The following is a 19,285-nucleotide window of genomic DNA, read 5'->3' as shown; positions in this document are numbered from 1 at the left end:
TAAGACATAAAGATAACAGAGCTAGATGCGGCTCAGTTACTTAGTGTAATTCTGGAGTAATCCCACTACCTTAAATGGTGTACCTCTGGATTTATGCCACTGAAACTCAGGCGGTAAAGATAAGGGAATTTTAATGCAGGTCAGGGTACTGTACTGACTACTCTGGAAGCATGATTCCTGTTTTTTCCACAGGAAAAAATGGTGCCAAATGAAAATGTAATGTCATACAATACACATGCACACACGTTCTGCTGACAGAGTGCCTCGAGGTCTTACAGGGTGAGAAGCTGCTCCAGTCTTTGCATGCATCTGCTAAAATGAATGGCATTGCAGGCTTCAGTCTTTTTCCTGAGATTGCCAGGAAAGGTCCCGGTTAGTGCTAGTTGTAGTCATGGTGTTTGCAATGTTGACCACAGTGCACTAGGAACTGCAGTGAGGCACAAACTCATTTCACATAGATCTCTGCATAGGTGCCTAGGGGTTGTGATTTGTCAAAAAGTGCCCTGAAAGTAAAAGGTGGTGCATCCTATCAGTTACTCAAACCATCCAGTATTTATCAAAACCTTTTCAAAGTGAACACCCTATTGTTTAAAAGAGGTGTTTAATCTGGACATAAAAGGTAGCCCAGCCAAAAGAACTGAACACGCAAGTGGGGGTGAAATGCTCCTGACTTTTAATCCCAACTCTGGCACTGATTTGTGTGGCCTAGGGCAAGTCACCTTCCTATGTTTTAGTTTCCTCATCTGTAAAATGGGTCTAATAATAATTTACCTCAAAGGGTGTTGTGAAGCTTAATTAGCTATTGTGTATACAGCATTTTGATGTAAAGGCCTATATAAATTTTAAATACTTGTTAAGAGACCACTGCCCCTCCTTTAATCAAAATGTAGCCTTCATTTCCAGCCAATCAGATGCTGGACTGGGACTTTCTAAATAAGGGGCACCATAGAAATTTTAGCATGCTGAAAACCCAGATATGCAAACTGACCTATTCCAGAATCATGCCTTGGAAGACTGGCTGTATTATCACTAAAGGATAGTCATCATCACTTCCAAATGTGCTAAATACTGTACACCATTGCAGGCTGAAAGTGAGTGGCATGAGCCCAGCATAGGATTTTAAAGCGGCTAGCAATGGCATAATAGAATAAAGAAGGCTCTACTGGTGATAGATAATGGACGTGCTCCCACGTTCTATGAATAGTGGATGTCTGCCCCATTGTCAAAAGGACTCTATGGACTCTTTAGTTTGGGGATAAGTCTACAAGAGTGTCAAGCAGGGAGGGGACACTATGGAGCTCCTCCAAGATGATCCACAGTGCATTATTGAACAATCACAGTTAAATGTAAGCTCACAATAAGACTCAGACCAGAGAGGAGTAAAGTGACTACTGACTATGAGAAAACAGAATTTCATAAGGAATAATGGGAGGATCTAGGAAGGGGGAAGACAGCTAGATGGGGACAGACGGCTTAGAGGTCAAATCACAGGTATCTGGTATGTAGTATGTGCAGAGCACTGGGTCAGGACTGGGCTGGCATTGCTATATGTCGAAGACTATTTTTTTAAAATACCAAACAGATTGAATAAACTTTTAATCAGGATCCAGTATTGGAGAAATTTATCCAAACCTACTGGAAACTGATAAGGTTTGTCTGAATATCACTAAGTCTGAACAGAATGTGTGTGTGTCACAAATGAAATTTGGGTACAGTCCTGTGGAAGAGACATAACTGAATTAGATTCACTTCTTTGCTTGAAATGGACTCTAGGCCAGAACTTGAGGAAAGGAGAACCTGAACTGGATTCCTGCGCTCACCTGGAATGGACAAAGACACAGCTTAAATTGCCTGTCTTGGGTACTTCAAACTAATCCCCTTAATGGACAGCTCTAGCTCAGTGAAGCACAACCAGACCAATGGAATCAGTGTTTCCCTGTAAGATGTTGACTTCTTGTTATATCCTTTATCCCCCGTCGCATCAGGTTATACGCGATGTGGATCTTGTCTAGGGGGAAGAAATGATGGACGAAATCTGAAGGAGATAATAGAGCCAACTCATTTTCAGAACAGTTTAGATCAGCTGGAGGGACTGGATCAGCATTTTTTGACCAGAGGCAATCAGAATGTCTTCAAGAAGAAGGTAATTAGACATCGTAGAATTGTGCATTCCCCTGTTGGAAGCTAATGAGTTATGGAGCCCAAATGAAGGAGAAACAGAGCCTAATTAGGCTAAATGGAAATTCCTACAGGAACAGGGAAATGTCAAGGAGCAGAGAGAAAAACTTGTTCCAGCACTATTTTAAACAAAAGAAATCAATTTGTCTTTTTAGTGTAATCATTTCTATTTTTACTGCAGAACTGAAACAGTCGTTTCTTTCTCTCTTCCCTTCTCCTGCCCCACTGTCCCATTTTGAATGCTTTTTTGCACTTTTGGTGTAAAGAGCCCACCGTGTTTTTCCACTCAGACATGAAGGTTACCATGCTGTCAAAATACAAGGCGTGAAGAGAGCGAGCAGAAGGGGATTGACAGTGCAGTGGTGGTGGGGAATGCTTTTGCTTGAACACCCTAATTTGTATTTTATCACCTCAGATGAAGCTTCATAAAAAACTGTCAAAGTCATCCAGTTTAGAACTATGATTCTGCCAATATATATTCTCGGAGACTATTTCCTCACCCGTCTTCTTCTCCTCTCTCACTCTCCCTATCTCAGCACTCTCAAACTTCGGAGATGTTTGGATCTAAATACGAATGTTGTGACTGGCTCCTACATAAATGTGCCAAACCAAAGCCTTAGCTCTGAACATTTCCCCCAAAAATGCTGTTGTATTTTGAGACTGGATCTGGATCCAGGCATTGCATCTCCAGCCCATTTTCTTAACCTGCTATGGAGATTTGCACGAAAACAGAAGCTTGGCTGTTTAAAGGAATACATCTGTTTATTCCCCATCTCTAGTTCCTTATTAGTGATATCATAATCTTTTCCACAGTGAAGCCATTATGATGTCACCTACAGTAAGGAGAGAGGAGGATAGAGCCCTGTTATATACAATCCAAGGAGCACCCTGTTAACCTCTCAGGTCACACTGTGATCTCATCTGAGACAGAAGGAAGAGAGCAGCAGTGGTGGGGCAGTGGCAGTTGTGTTAACAGACAAGGCTTGTATTCACAGACCATTATTTTCAAAATGGGCATGTACAAGATCCAAGAAGAGGGAGACCAAAACCAAACTAATAAAAACATGTCCCCATTTAAGAAGGCCTTCAAACCAGCCCAAACAGCAGAGCCTCTAATTCTCTGATTCTCCTAGAAGACATGTGGCCTTTCTCCCTTTTCCTTAGGCATCAGTTCCGGGAGATAGCAGTTTAACCAAGCTCATAAAGCCTTTGTCTCAGAGCCTGGCGTCAGAACAACCAGAGTCGCTAAGGCCAGAGCAGGTGAATGTCTGACAGCTAATATTGCTTCTGAGCCCTCGCCCTCTTGCACAGCTCCCCTTTCTTGTTTATATGTACCCCCCCGCCCTTAAGGCACTGCAGGGCAGGGCAGGGTCCTCCTTAACTGTGCCTAAACTGTAAGCTCTAGATTGTCCCTGGAAGGGGCAGTATACCCAATATACCCCAACACTGGGTTCCTAAAGTTAAGCTCCTAAATCCATATTTAGGCACCTAAATAAGTTGCCTTGCTTAATTTCAATGAAAGATACACGGTGCTCAGCATTTGGAAAAGTGCTTGGAACACTTATTTAGTTGTCCACATGTGGGTTTAAGAGTAGGGTTGCCAATTATCTAATTGAGCAAACCCAAAGACCCTTGCCCCACCCCCTTCCCCACCCCTTCCCCAAAGCTATGCCCCTGTCCCACCCATTCTCTGAGGTCCCACCCCATCTCTGAGGCCCCACCCCCACTCACTCCATTCCCCCTCCCTCTGTTGCTCACTATCCCTCACCCTCACTCACTTTCACCAGGCTGGGGAAGGGGGTTGGGGTGCTGGAGGAGGTGCGGGTTCTGGGAGGAAGTTTGAGTGAGGGAGGGGGTGCAGGGTGCGGACTCTGGGCTAGGGCAGGGGGTTGGGGTGCTGGAGTGGGTGAGGGAGTTGGTGCTTGCCGTGGACAGCTCCCAAAAGTGACTGGCACATCCCTCTGGCAGCAGCTCCTAGGCGTGGGGGTGGGTGAGAGGGGGAGTAGGTCTCCACGCGCTGCTGCCTGCAGGCACTGCCCCCGCAGCTCCCCTGGGGTGAAGTTCCTGGCCAATGAGAGCTGTCGAGTCAGCTCTCAAGGCGGGGGCAGCATTCAGAGACCCCCTGTCCTCCCCCTGCCAGGGGCCGCAAGGACAGTGCAGGCTTCTTCCGGGAGCAGCACAGAGCCAAGGCCGGCAAAGGAGCCTGCCTTAGCCCCGCTGCCATGCTGGACTGTTAGTGCCCCAAATCTCCCAGTTTGTCTGAAGTAGTCTCTGGGAGACTACAGGAGTGTGATTCCAGGAGACTCCCGTCAAAACTGGGAGGGTTGGCAACCCTATTTAAAGTCTAACTTTAGGCACCCACTTTTGCAAACCCTGGCTTTATCCTTTGGAGAAGATAGCAGAGCACACCGGGGATGCTGGGGTGTTTTGAATGTTTGTATCTTACAGGAAGTATGTAAGGCCCCATGGTTTAGATGGATTCACACTCTGTTTAGTCTTAATCTATCCTTGCCTGTGTATGGCTGTTCCAGTTTTATACCTCTTGAAGAAGGTACATATTCATAATTAAAGCTGCCATGAGTAAGTAAACTAGATGTGAAAACCTCTCTGAAAAGAAGATGTGTTCTCTTCAGTCAACCGCTTCCATTGGCGCACGTTTACTATCCCGGAACAACAGCTAATGCCAGGGGACCGGAAAGAGCTGGAAGTGTTCATTGAGGCTCATAGTGCGGCACATGGGTAAATGGCATGGAGAAAAGCAAATCACACCAACAATCCTTGTTTGCCTTTGTTTTGCTAGAACAGACATTGGGTAGCTCCAGAAGCTAGACAATGTCATGGTGTGTTTTTAATTCTAGAGGAAAGGCAGAGGGAATGCTGGGTGCCAGAAGACAGAAAGGGAAGTGCTATTATTATTCACAGTATATTATGGTAGCATTTAGTGTGGGGGCCACTGAGATTGTGGCTCCATGCATTTCAAACATACAATGACAGACAGCCCCTGCCCCAAGATCTTACAATGGAAATAGATGAGACAGCAAAAATAGACTCTATTTTACAGATGGGGAACTGAGGCCCAGAGGGATCAGGTGACTTGCCCACAGTCTTCGACAGAGAGGGGTTATCTTCAGTCCAGTGCCTTCCTTACAAGGATATTCTTGTTGGGCTTTGACCCAAATGGGAAAGTTATGAAGGCAGTGATTCCTCTCTGTTGTCTTATGATCCATAGGGTTTCTTGCCTGCCCTTACAGGGAAGACCTGCAGCACACAGCTAACACCTCTATCATTAATCAGGAAGTGTTCTCCAGAACAGTCTGCATGTACCATGAGCTGCGGACTATTCAGGAAACTGAGGGAGCCAAGTGGGAAATTTGGCCGCCCATAGTTTGAAGATAAACACCCAGCAGGTAGCTCTTGCAGCAGTGGAGGTTGGTGGGAAGGGAAATATGATTTGTCCTCTCCAGGGGGCAGGAAGCAAGGCTCCTTGGGACCATTTTTGCTGATGTGGATTTAAACAATGTTCCTTCTCCTTGCCTATGTTGTGTGTTCGTTCGTTCGTCTCTCTCTCTCTCCCTCCCTCCCTCCCACATTAGAATAAATTCATCCTTTTCCCTCATTATCCCTTAGCCTAAAGTCTCCATTTCCCTGCCAACCAAGTCCCCATTAAACCCACCTCTTGCATCCCCAGCCCCCAAGTTCCAAAGCAGAGGTCCTGTTTGCTTGCTCCTCAGCCTGCCAGAACTACTTACTATCTTGTCTGCACAGTTCTGGTAGCTGTCATCCATGCTTCCTGGATGCCCCAGCCAGCTGTCAGTCAGTCACACTGGCGTGGCTCAGTCAAAACGCCTGCTGGGGTTTCCCAACAGCAATGAAAACAGCCACCAGCAGCCGAGAGAGGAAATGCTACCCTGGCAGTGGGCTGCTGGGGAGCAGATATGGGGAGGGAAACAGTGAAAGCAGAGCTAGAGGCTGGAATAGAATGGAGTCTGAGCGACCCAGCTGATCCCAGCTTTGTGCAGCAGGTGCCAGCTGTCTGCTGCAGTGACCAGCATCACTAGCATGTCTCCTTGGGCTTTATAAACTCATTTTTGTCCCCCTCATCAGCCTACTAAGTAACTGTCCCTGGACAGTTTCATTATAGTCACTGCCTCATACTCAGGAATGGTGCCTCGCTGGCGTTCGCTGGATGGGAACATCAGACAGACTATGCCCCACCAGTCCACGGATGAACCAGCATTGCACTTGACTTATCCCAGCATCCGTGGCATAGATGAATACCACTCACTTTTCACTCTCCTGAGTGTCTAGTTTCAATGCAAAGATACACTTCTATTGCCATTTGAGCTAACTGAGCCTTTTAGACCAAATTCAGAACTGGTGCATTTCAGGGCAGCTCCAATGACGTCGGTGCAGCTTCAGCCATGTATGTCATATCTGGATTTTCTTTGATCTAGTGATAGGATTTTCTATAGAGCTCAACACCATAATATCCAAATGCTCCACAAGCACTAATGAGTTCATCTGCACACCACCACTTTGAGGTAGGGAAGCCAAACCAGGCACTAGGCAAACAAAAGTGGAGATGTTGCAGGGAGACAAACATTAAATGATGGAGAGTGAGATGCTGTCCCAAGAAGCTACAAAATACTAGAGACACTTTCCTGAATCTAAAAATATTTTAGCCTTATTAGAGGCAGGAAAAAGGCTGCAGGGGAAGGAAGCCCATCTATTGTTTATTTGGAATGCTAAGATAATATGATAGCAATAAATTATATTCTATTAGAATGCCAACAAAGTAAAATGCTGGTGTCACATTTAAAGAAAGTGTCAGCTGTAACACATACCTGTTCAGTGTGGCACTCTCTCCTCCTCTAGTTGTGTGGGTTACACACTCCCTGGCTGAGGAAGCTTGTCCTGAACTGCATAAATTCACCCACCTCAATTCCCTCTACAGGCCACCACTTGTAACGCTGTACCCCAGGATGAGTCACCATCAGCAGGGATCACACATGGCACCTCTGGATCTAAAGTTTCAGCATGAGCTGTTATGGCTTGAGCTAGAAGAGACAACTCTGTTAGTCAGTGCTGAAGCAGGCTTATCAACCTCTCTGTATGGCCCAGCCATTACTAGAGGGAGACAGAACACAACATTGTGTAGCCGTGGTTTTGGATAATATAGCAGGTTATCCCTTTTCCCACACTTATTGCAGGAATTCTAGAGTCCCATACCCACCTTCTGTCTACAGTCAGATCTCCAATTTCCCCTCTCACCTCACAGAATAAAAGGTACCATGCACACAAACTTTTGAATTTATATAACAGTGTTCTACTAAACAAACCAATTGGAAAAATACTACACCTCCATTTTTTTTCTTCCTCTTTTTCATCCTCCCCTTTTTCCTTTCTCTTGTCTCTTTGTCCTACAGATAGCTTTCTCTTTCTCCCTTTAAGGCCCCAGTGAGGATCTAGCCCATTGTGTCTAATGAGAAACCCCAAGTCAGTACACTCCAGCAGTAGAATCTTTGAATGCGAAATACATTTGGTGTAATGGTGTTAGAGAGTCCAGCAGTGAATCCAAAATATTACAACCGCTTTTTTAAGAGCTGAATTCCATTGCGCGAGCAAGATGGCAACTCCCCCAAGCTGACAACGTAGGGTGTCTGGAAATACTCTCAATTTATGCACATGAGAGAGAGAGAGAGAGAGAGAGAATTAGGCACCTAGACTCCACCCACAAAACTCCCCCAGCAGGCTGAAGAATGACAACCATTCTTCCAGTAAAACACAAGATAGAATACTGCATCATTAGAATCTTCTCACCAGGAAACTTACTTAGAGAACAAGAATGTTAACAAGCAACTAATTTTACTGTATTAATTACTACTATTAACCCTTGTGTAGGTGTCACACCCACCACAATTAGTGCATTATCAACCTTAGCTTGTGTGGACCTTTTTATGAATACCAAGGGAAAATTTATACATGGTTTTGGAAAAGGCCTTATGATTGACAACTCAGTGTTGGTGCGTTATAGACCTGTGAGCATAAAAAATGATGCTGATCCATAATCATTGATAGTTCACTTGAATAATTGCCCCTTATATGAAGAGATGAGACAAAGTTATGCAAAGACCAACATCTGGCTGAGATAAGTTAGGCACATTTTAACCAAAGCGAGGTTCACTTTTTGTTCTGCCGGGAAAGGTAGCATAGTGGTCAAAGCTACCAGAGTTTGAGACTCACTTGCACTGAGAAGTAGGGAGCTGTCAGAAACCAGGTCCAGTAGTTAGGGCAGGAGTCAGGAATCAGAGCTGAGGATCAGACCTGGAGTCAGAGGCCAGATGCTGAGCCAGAGGTCAGAGCCAAAGTCAGAAATTGGAGCCAAGGACCAGAGATAGGTTACGTGGAGTGAGGTAAGGCCTGGCAGGGCTGTGTCCAAGGCTGGAACAAGGCCAGAGCAAGGCTGGGAACTAGGATGACCACTCATGCATTCCTGGAATACTGGACATTCCAGTACTTCCAGGCATGCCCCTGCTGGCAAGGTCTCTCACACACACTGCTTGCAAGGTCAGACCGCATGGCAGGCCCCATTCTGAAGAGCATGCTACCCTGCCCCTGCCAGCAGATGTGATTTTCTTTCATATTGGATGGGTGTGCCATTTTGAAGCAACACGCTCTTCAAAATGGTGCCTCCTATCCTATATCAGACAAATACACGTCCAGCTTTGTCTCAGTACCAGATGGGGGACAAACCACCCAAAAAGATGCCTGTCTGTTTCAAAACCAGACAAGTGGCCTTCCTACCGGGAATAGGGAGACACTATCACAGCCATGATCAAATGCTTTGAGCAATCACCAAGCTGGTGCTGCAGCTGAGTTTAGGAGCTGGTCTGCTGACTCTTCCCACTAGTCAGGCACTCTGTCCATTCAGGCAGCCTTCTACAGGCCAGTTGCACTCCTTAGGTTGCCTGGAAACTGGCTCTGCTACAGGCTCTGGTTCCTGACAGGGGCACACACCTGCATATCACAGATCCAGTCATTACTTGGAGGAACTCTAATGGGCCAAATCCATTCTAGTGTCTGGATACCAGTTCGAGGACAGTGTATTGCCTGCTGCAAAGGAAGCAGTTGCAGACAGGTTGCCTCTAAGAATGATAAAGAGAATCTTAGAATGGTAGAGACTATAGACTTCAATGGAAGGGATTGTTCACTGGGTGTTCAAGGAAATACTCTTTCTGAAATTAAAAATATTGCATCCAATCTTTGCACTGCTGTTGGGCTAATTGCTCCATTCAGGGAAACCGGCTGTTCACAACAGATTGCAACTGGAAAGACATGGGCTGGGAGATGAAGAAATATGCACCATCAGTGAGCAGTGTAATAGGATCAAGCAGAGTTTCATCTTTTCTCACTACTGTCGCTGCCTCTATCACTTCCATCTCCATCTCCTCAAGCCCTAGTAGAGGGCAAAGGGACTTTGAAAACATGTACCAGTAGGTGGGAAAGAAAGGATCAAGAGTCAAGATATAAAATGCAACAGAGAGATTCCAAACTCTGGTGTCTGAATCCCACCTAATCAGTGCTCAAAGTGGCTTTTGGAAAATAATCCTCAAGCCCAGGTTTTGTTGCTGTTGATGACACTGACAGCTCATGCTAATGCTCTCACAACTGCAATAGTAACTGCATGACAAGGAATGGGAATATTCTAGCTGGTTCAACAGCTTCCCATAAGGGATTTTAGAAAGCAGGGAGGGATTCTAAGGTGCCAATAAGCAGGGACTAGGATGTCACTGGCTACTCATTGGGCATGGACTGCACAATGCAATTGACTGAGTTTCAGTGGTAACCTAGCAAGTGCTTTTGAAAGATCTGTTGTTTTCTGTGTTGTAAATCTGTTTCTCTCATATAGGTCTGGTATTTTTTCAGGGAATTTTGCTTGATTTTCACCTGCTTTTACATCACCTATGGTGGACCAGAACAGCTCTGCCGGCTCATCTCAATCCAGAGCTGCAGCACCTCCTGCTATTCCAGCCCATCCATGGCTCTCACACATAACTCTGCCAATCCGTTTTGCTCTTGACATTAAGTGTCCCCTGCTATTCTAGTCCGGTCTCTCACATGCCCATATCAACACAGTTTACAAAACTCCCCGCTGTTCAAGTCCTGATCCCAATCTCTCCTCCAGAGACGTCTGCCAATACCCCTCAGTCCTGAGCTGTAAAAGCCTTCTGCTATACCTGTCCTTCAGCCTCTGCCAAGATAAGCCTCCTGATCATGCCAAAATATTTGCACAAATAGGACTAGGATGAGAGCACCAAAATCTTCTTTATTTCTGACACAAGCTCTAACCCTGCAAGCTCATTCCAATCTCATTTGCCTTCTGTGCCACTATGCCCCCAGCAACTGCAGTTTGAAGAAAGGAAGATCCCGTGAGGGCAATTCTCTTGGTGTACCTGGTTCTGGTTGAACGTCTAGTAGATGAGGGCAGAACCCTCACTGGTTCCTGTTGCGGTCAATGATAGGCTGTGTTCTTCAGAAACTGGGCTTTTTGCTGCTTCTGTTTTCCTAGCCTATCTGCTGCTTTCTGTCTGGGTCAGTATTATGAAATAAAAAAAGCATCCAGAGCCTTGTGTTAAAGCGGACAAAGAAGGAAAACCCCTTGTGTCTTGAAAAGACAGATTGAAAATAACTTTTCTATTTGGAAGCCACTTGTACTTAGTGGGTCTGCCGACTTGTCTTCTGATTTTAACCCAAGAGCCATGCTTAATTTGTGCCAGGGCTTGCTAAGTCTGAGGCCCGGCACCTCTAGGCTTGGCAGTTCATAGCCCGGCACCTCTAGGCTTGCTGCATCAGTTATTAAAGTGAAAAAATTCTTTGAGCCCTGCTACCTCTTTCACTGCAAATTATGTACTGCCCCAGAGGCACATGTCTACAAAGGACTGCAGAACACAGTACTTGGTTACAAGATTGACAGAAAAATCACAAGAGGTAGAGAAGGAAAAGGGGAAGAGCAGGGAGTGGGATAGGAGGGGGATAGGCTGTGTTTATGCAGACAATGTTGGGGAAACTGCCTGTGTAAAAGGAAGAGCTGTGAGAGCTGATTAATTCACTCTGGGAAGCAACAAAAACACCAGTGACTAGTCTACGCTAGGGCACCCACTAGTCAACTTGTACCAGAGTTATTTTTATTTGCATTACAGTGGCACCTATAGGCTCAATGAGGACAGAACCTCACTGTGCTAGGTGCTGTACGAGCACATCGTAGGAGACAGTCCCTGTCCTGGAAAAGTGAAAGTCTAAACACATAAGACAAAGTGTGGGTGAAACAGAGTTTTATTATGCTCATTTTACAGATGGGGAGAGGAGGCACATATAAAGTGACTTACCCAAAGACCTAGATCTTTGGGACCCTGCCCCTATAGTCAGAATGGTACAGGACTTAATGGTGAGTCCTGGAGCCCCAGGCCCTTTAAATTGCCACCAGAGCCCCACTGCCGGAGCTCTGGGGTAGTGGCAGTGGGGCTCCGGGGGTTATTTAAAGGGCTGGGGCTCCAGCTACCTCTACTGCCCTGGGCCCTTTAAATAGGCCACGGAGCCCTGCTGCTGCTACCCTAGGGCTCTGGGGACTATTTAAAGGGCCGGGGCAGAATCAGCAGGGGAATCCTGGGTCCTTTAAATAGCCCCCAGAGCCCTGGGATAGCAGCAGCAGCCAGGGGCTCTGGCAGCAGTTTAGAGGGCCTGGGGCAGTAGCAGCAGCAGAGCCCTGGGCCCTTTAAACTGCTACCAGAGCCCCTGGCTGCTGCTGCTGCTACCTCGGCGGGGGAGGGGGAGGGCACTTACAGGCTGCTGAGTTACTATTTGGGATATAAGAATAAGACAGATATCATGACCTTTAACATTGCCTCACCATCACCTGTACGGCTAGAGGATTATGTTTTCACCAATGTGGAAACATTTGCATACTTGGGCAGCACCATCAGCCAGGATTATGGAACAAGCCAGGACATCTGGAACAGAATCAGTAAAGCCAGGAACACCTTCAGGAGCTTAAATACAGTCTGGAAATCATCAAACTACAACAGCAAAACCAAACTCAAGATTTATCAGAGCTGTGTACTTCCAACCCTTGATAGTGCAGAATGAGGGGGAATGACAATGTACGACATGTCCATACTGTCTTCATTCCATACAACCTGCCTCAGGAAAATCCTCTATATCTTTTGGCTCAGAACAATCTCAGATCAAGACCTATTCACACTGTGCAGCCAAGCAGATATGCGCACCATCATTGCCAGGAGGCATTGGAGATGGATTGGCCGTGCGCTTCGGATGGAACCGATTCCATTGCTAGATAGACACCTGAAGGCAAGTGAAAATGAGGCCACCTGAAAACAACATGGAGAAGAGCTGTGGAAGTTGAGCTGAAAAACCTGGGGCAGAGCTGGGGAACCATTGAAAGACTTGCCAGAAACAGACAGGAGTGGAGGAGCTTCATTGCCTCTCTGAACGCCAGAGGTGTAATGGGCACTAGCTAACTAATGTGTGACAAGACCGCACAGAATGAGAGTCCTGATTTTGACATTACAGACACAGGCTTAGAAATGACTTCCAAGGCTAAATTGCTCTTTTAAATGGATGAACAGAAGCGGATCAATACTTTTAAACTCCAGACAGTGTCTTTTTTTCAAATTTGTATTTAAGTAACTTCCTCTCCCTGCCTCTCTCTCTCATTCCATCAGATAGGGGTTAGAGCTTCTTCTGAAGATGAATATCGGATAGGAAGGAGATCTAGTGGAAATGAAAGATCCTCTTAACTCTTATTAATAAGCCTTAATCTTAAGCTTATTCATCGTTTTAAGTCTTAAAATTAGCTGCAATATTTAAATGAGGTGAAATCAAAAAGATTGAAGTGGCGACTGAAATCTCTTGGGGAAGTTGAAGAATAATCCCTAGAGATTGAGACATTGATGGTGACTGAACCTGCAAGAAAAAAAAATCTTAAGACTCAAAGCAAGTTGCTAATTAGATCCTATTTATAATATTAGTCTCTTCAAAGGCTTATGGGGAAAGGAAAAAAAAACCCAGTGATTAATCTCCTTGTAGATTTAAACACACCAAAATAACACAAATGTTTAAATGAGATTTACATTAGCCTTTCCATTGGACCAAGACACGGCTACAAAGCCAGGGCTATGAATACCTAACTAAAGTGTTAATAATAGCCACAGGTTCAAGCCAGGCACCTCTAGGGTGACCAGATGTCCCATTTTTATAGGGCCAGTCCCATTTTTTGGGACTTTTTCTTATATAGGCACCTATTACCCTCCACCATCTGTCCCGTTTTTTTCATGGTTGCTATCTAGTCACCCCAGGCAGCTCAGTTTATTAGATTAGGTAACGTTGTAAAGAGTCCTCTTTCAGACATTGCATCTTGATCAGGATTTGTTTTAGTATTTGTATTACATAAATGCCTCAATGCATCAATCTGCTATGTGCTGCACATTATTAGTATTATTAAGCATGTTCATTATGGTAATACCTAAAGGCCAACCAAGAATGGGAGGCTGTGATGGGGTGCCCACCCACACACAAGGCAAAGCAGGTTACATGAGGTCAACTATCCTGATAGGCTGCACCTGGGGAAAAGCCAGGGCTGGAACAGCTGATTGAAGGCATAGCCTAGCTGAGAAGGAAGAGGCAGGGCTGGTATAAAGCCAGGAAGCTGGCAGCAGAAGGCGGCTGCAGGGAAGTAGTCTGCAGTCACTCTCTGGAAGGAGGGAGTTTGGGCTGGTAAACCCAGAGAGGGGGAAGGCCAGAAGATAAGAGCAGAGACTTAGGAGTCCAGAGAGACAGCTTCTGTCCTTCCTGCTTCAGGGCCCATTGCAGGATTCCTCTTTGCTCTTTGAACTGAGCACCACTTCCCAGGACATTCTCCCTGGAGACCCTTTTGACCTAGCAGGTTCCCACTGCCTCCCTTCCCAGAGGACTCTGGCAGACTCTCCCAGGAAACTCACTCCTGCTCCTCTTCCTTAATGACAGACTGGCTCTTTATAGCCCCAGGTGTGCCCCACTCTCTTAATTGGCCAGACTGCACAGGGGTGCTGGACCTGCTTCAACAAAAGGGGCCAGCCACCCTGTGGCAGGTATGCATAGCATGCTGCACTCTAGCAGTTCCTGGCTACTGCCATGGGCTGCTGCAGGTGGCCATGGGTCAAATCAGCTTCTGGCAGCCCCAGAGAGAGGTGAGCATAAAAATGGTAGAAAGCTCAGACTGGGGCCAAATACTTGATCCATTAGGAACTGGACATCCCAGCTTTCCAATGAGGATACAGGGTTCCTAGGCCCTGTAGACTGCCAGATAGCTCATTGTAAAAATCATTGCATTGTTATGTATAGAAAAGCTACTTTAGAGGAATTTTCCTAAACTTTATGAGTAATAACTTACCACTCCTCTTGCCATTACAATTGAGCTTATGTTACCAAGGAAACTGGCTTTCCAGGCAGAGCGATACTAAAGCAGTGCCAAATGACATTTTTTTTTAAAAAAGTATTAAACATTCCAAACGTAGGTGAATTTCTGGAATTAATATGGCATATGCAGAACACAGGATGGTAAAGCTTTTTCTGGCACTTTTTGGGGATGATCTACAGAATTCATTCTTGCCTTTCCTGCAGCTAATGGTTAGTGGAAAGGCCCTGAGACTTGGGGCATTATAACACTTGTAATTTTACCCTAGCTAGGGTAATCACAGATGTGATGTTTCCTATGTAGATTAAGGGCCTGATTCTCATTTACACTAAGGCTCCTTTACACCACAGTGGCAGTGAAAAGGAGGGTCTAGCGTGAATGAGAATCACTTCCATAAATGTCTTATCACTATTCAAATCTCTTGGCTTTGATTTTTCCCTTGCAGCATTGGGTTCTACAGGTTCATTTTATGATGTATAAAATGGTATTTCCTTTTATACTTTTAAAATGCGTTCCTTTTCGAGGGCCTTTCTTATGCATGCTTGTACTATGGGAAAGGTTAGGCAGAAGCATACAACTGGCCTCCTCTATATACCCTTTGGTATTTTACGGACCCTTATGGTAATGTCCTGAAGCTTTAAATGGTTGGGCACTCTATACTTGGAGCAGAATTTTACTTCCATTTGTATCTGTTTGTTGCCAGAATAATAAAGGCACCACAGGAGGTAGCTGTGTGTAAATCAGCTCTCCCTGTGTCTATATAAGAACGGCCATAACTGGCTCATGCCAATCATCCATCTAGCCCAGTTTTCTGTCTTCAGATAGTGACCAATGCCAGGTGCTTCAGAGGGAACGAACATAACAGGCAATCATCGAGTGATCCATCCCCCTTCGCCCAGTCCCAGCTTCTGGCACTATATCCTTCATTTCTGGGACCAAATATAACACTTATCCTTGCTCAGCTTGTCATGTACTTCTGTACCGGATATGGACGGGTCACAAGCTTGCTTATGCACACCATATGTATTCATCATAAGATCCTTTAATGCACTGCCAGTTATTTTAAGGTATTTTACACACGTCATCTAGTGCTGGAACACTACAATACAGATTAGCATTTCATTACATCTACCCCTTTAAGTTTTACAGTCCTCCTGTCCCACTGTCTGGAGTGGCTCACAACAATGAGTGCCAACCTCAGGGCAGACTGTCAAGAAGCAGTTTGGGGGTCTCTGCCCTGGTTGTATGTTCTATAATTAGATTTCACTAACCCTATAACAAATGTGACCTCCTAAAGCACTATCACAGACAGTCACAGACAGTCCCCTTAGGCCTTCCAGTCTATCTTGCCACCTAGGCAAGCTGGACTTAGTGATAAGTGGTTGTTATACAGCAAAGATCACAAAATATCCAGTTTGCTCCCAGTCCCAAGAGACCAGTCACTTACCCCAGGTCAATCTGTACCTTCGATTTCTTCCTTGTAATCAGTCCTGTAGTAAACTATTTAAGGATTTACTAACAAAGAAAAGAAATGAGTTATTTACATGTTACAGTAGGCAAACATATATAAACAACTGAGTTACAGTCTATGCTTTCAAAAGGTGACAGAGTCGCAGTAATCTGTCAGCAATGAATGTCTTTTAGGGGTAGACCCTGGGGATCTCTGCTTCTGTTTTGTAGCTCCCGCCCTGTTAGAGTCCAAACAGCAAAAGATGAAAAAATGTCTTGTCAGATATTTTTATTTCCTTCTTCCAGAAGTCAAGCTGATGGGATGAGCCCTTTTGCATGTAGCCTCTTCATAGGTGGAAAGGGGCAGTTAACAAAACCTTTTTATTGTGATATTCCAAATTGGCCCTGTAACCGAGTGGCAGCCACCTTTCGTGAGTGCCCTCTGGTCAAATGTGTGTGCCTGCAGTCTCTCAGTTAGTGGTGACCCCTCTCAATGGTTTCTCAGGCAGGGTTTCAGGGACTCAGCCCTGCAGCTGAATCTCACACACTATCTGTATGTGAAACAGAACAAAACCCTTCCAGTGCATACAGTCTTTAACTTGTCCTGGCCCTGGTATGGGGGCCATATCCCTAGGGCTTCCTCCCTGGAGACACTGTCTCTGTGGCCCTTCCCGGTCTCAGTCCTTACTCAGTCCCAGCAGCTGGACAGGAGGTCCTTCCTTGCTTCCCCAGTCCCTGCCAGCAACTGATCTATTTGTGGTCCGGCTGCTCCTTCAGCCAGCCAGGAACACATTTCTCCCTTCTCCAGCTCCAGGCAGCAACTGACTGACTCTGGCTCTGCAGCTCCTTTTATATGAGTCTGCTGGACCCTAACTGGCTACTCCCTGCAGCCTCTCTCATTGACTGTCTCCCCTGCATCCACCCTAGGCCATTTTGGAGGACTTCTCTTCTGCGCCTCTCTGGGACAGGGTGTGACAGGACCCTGTGGCCTCCAGCAGGGGGCCTCTGGGCCTAGTCCACCCCTTACTGGCCTATTTAATTTTGAGAGGCCTGCTTGATGGGCAGGAGATGATCTCTCCTGACTGAGTTCACCATTTCGGAGCAAACTTTTTTTTCAGTTACAAAGCAAAAACTTAAATATTACCTTACAGCATGTGATAAAGGTGTAAGGGGTAAGTGAGCTAAAGATAAGTGAGATAAATATAAGTGAGATAAATGTATGCAGCAACTTATAAGCATTTCATGACATCTAAACACTAAACACTTTATTGTAAATTCAGTAACCATCTTAACTATATTAACACACAAGTGAAACAAACTGGTTTCCAGCAATGAATTTGTCAGTGCTCAGCTAAGGCCTAAAGCCTTGGCAAGAGCTGGCACCTGGTCTACCAGCATCAGACTTACCATTTACAATATTTACACTATCACATTGTCTTTGAAGTTCAGTATGTATTGATCTGTTAAGTGTCTCTGAATTGTATTGGCTTTCTAATTACATCACCCAAACATATAACAACTTGGTCATCTGGCTGTCCATTAGTTGCAATGACTGACTTTGGTCAGTTTGTAATCCTTGAGTCGTCCCCCCTTTGTTCTGCATCTGCCATCTGTAGAGTTTGTTCTATTGATTGTTCTTTCTGAGGAACAAACTGTAGATGTTGATGGTTTCTGTTGAACTCTCCACAGCCAATCTCAATTACATATGATCTGGGTGCCAAATACTTGTTCTTTATGACAGTAGGGGTTATCCAGCCTTTTTCTCCATCCAATTTGATGTGAACACAGTCACCAGGTTCTAGACCTGGCAGCTCTCTAACTGAGTGACATCTGTTGTAAAAGTGGTCATAAGCTTTTTTAGGCTTTTTATCTGATTTGGCTACTCTCTTCATGTCCAATCACTTTGGAGATAGATTCATTTCCAAAGTTGGAACAGAATTGTCCTCCCATCAGGAGTTGTGCTGGCCTATATCCAGTAGATGCTATTGATGAAGATCTGTAAATCAGAAGAGCAAAGAAAGGTTTCTGTTGCAGGATTTTCTTAGCTGTTTGTACAGCTTTTTCAGCCTCTCATAAGAACATAAGAATGGCCATACTGGGTCAGACCAATGGTCCATCTAGCCCAGTACCTTGTCTTCTGACAGTGGCCAATGCCAGGTCCCCAGAGGAATGAACAGAACAGAACAATCATCAAGCGATCCATCCACTGTTGCCTATTCCCAGTTTCTGGCAAACAGAGGCTAGGGACACTTCAGAGCACGGTTTTGCATCCCTGTCCATCCTGGCTAATAGTCATTGATGGACCTATCCACCATGAACGTATCTAGTTCTCTTTTGAACCCTGTTATAGTCTTGGCCTTCATAACATCCTCTGGCAGAGAGTTCCACAGGATCTCCTTTCAAAAGTCCAGTATCACCAAATGTTCTATTGAATCCTTTCACCTTTTTCACTAGGTCTATCGTGGCTGCCAACCATGCTGCAGCTTCAGAAGGCTGTTGGTCTCTGGCCCTTTGATCACAAACACCTAAATGCATAGCTTTTGTCTTTGTAAGTTGTTTGTGTGGCGAACTGGCCCATGCAGTTCAGAATACCTCCAGAGCTAGTCAGAGCTGTGTCAAGTGAATTCAGCTCTGGGACGGGTTGACAGTGATTGTAAGTCCCTTCTGAAATGACTATGACATCAGCTCTTGAGTCAATTTTAAAATCAATACTCTTTCCAGGAATATTCGATTTCACTCTACCAAGTAGGTTGTCTGTCATCACAAATGAAACAATGGCTCTTGAAAGTCTCTAATAAGAGTCTACTCCCTGACTGCTTTAGTGTGATGAACAGCTCCAAAATATCCATATTTCATGCATTTATTACATAGTGTGCCTCTGGCTGGACATGCATCATTTCTTGAGATGAGACTATTTCCAAACCTTGTGCATGTAGGATGGAATTTGTCCCTCTTTCCCTGGGAGTTCTCTCTCATTGCCTCAGTGGTTCTATGACTTTTAACACCCAAGTGTCTGTTTACAGTTTATAAGCTAGTTTCAGGTTTTTCAAGTTTGTCAAGTTTCTCAAAGTTTGGTTGTTTCACCATTTCAGAGTATTTTGCTATTTGAATAGCTGTGGCTACGATTAAATCTTTTTTCAACTGTAACCACTGTGAAAGGTTTTATCTGTTAACTCAACAATCAGCCTG

This window comes from Chelonoidis abingdonii, chromosome 1 (assembly GCF_003597395.2).
Source record: "Chelonoidis abingdonii isolate Lonesome George chromosome 1, CheloAbing_2.0, whole genome shotgun sequence".
NCBI lineage: Eukaryota > Metazoa > Chordata > Testudines > Testudinidae > Chelonoidis > Chelonoidis abingdonii.
The sequence above is the reverse complement of the archived record's forward strand: the minus strand, read 5'-3'. Positions refer to the sequence as shown.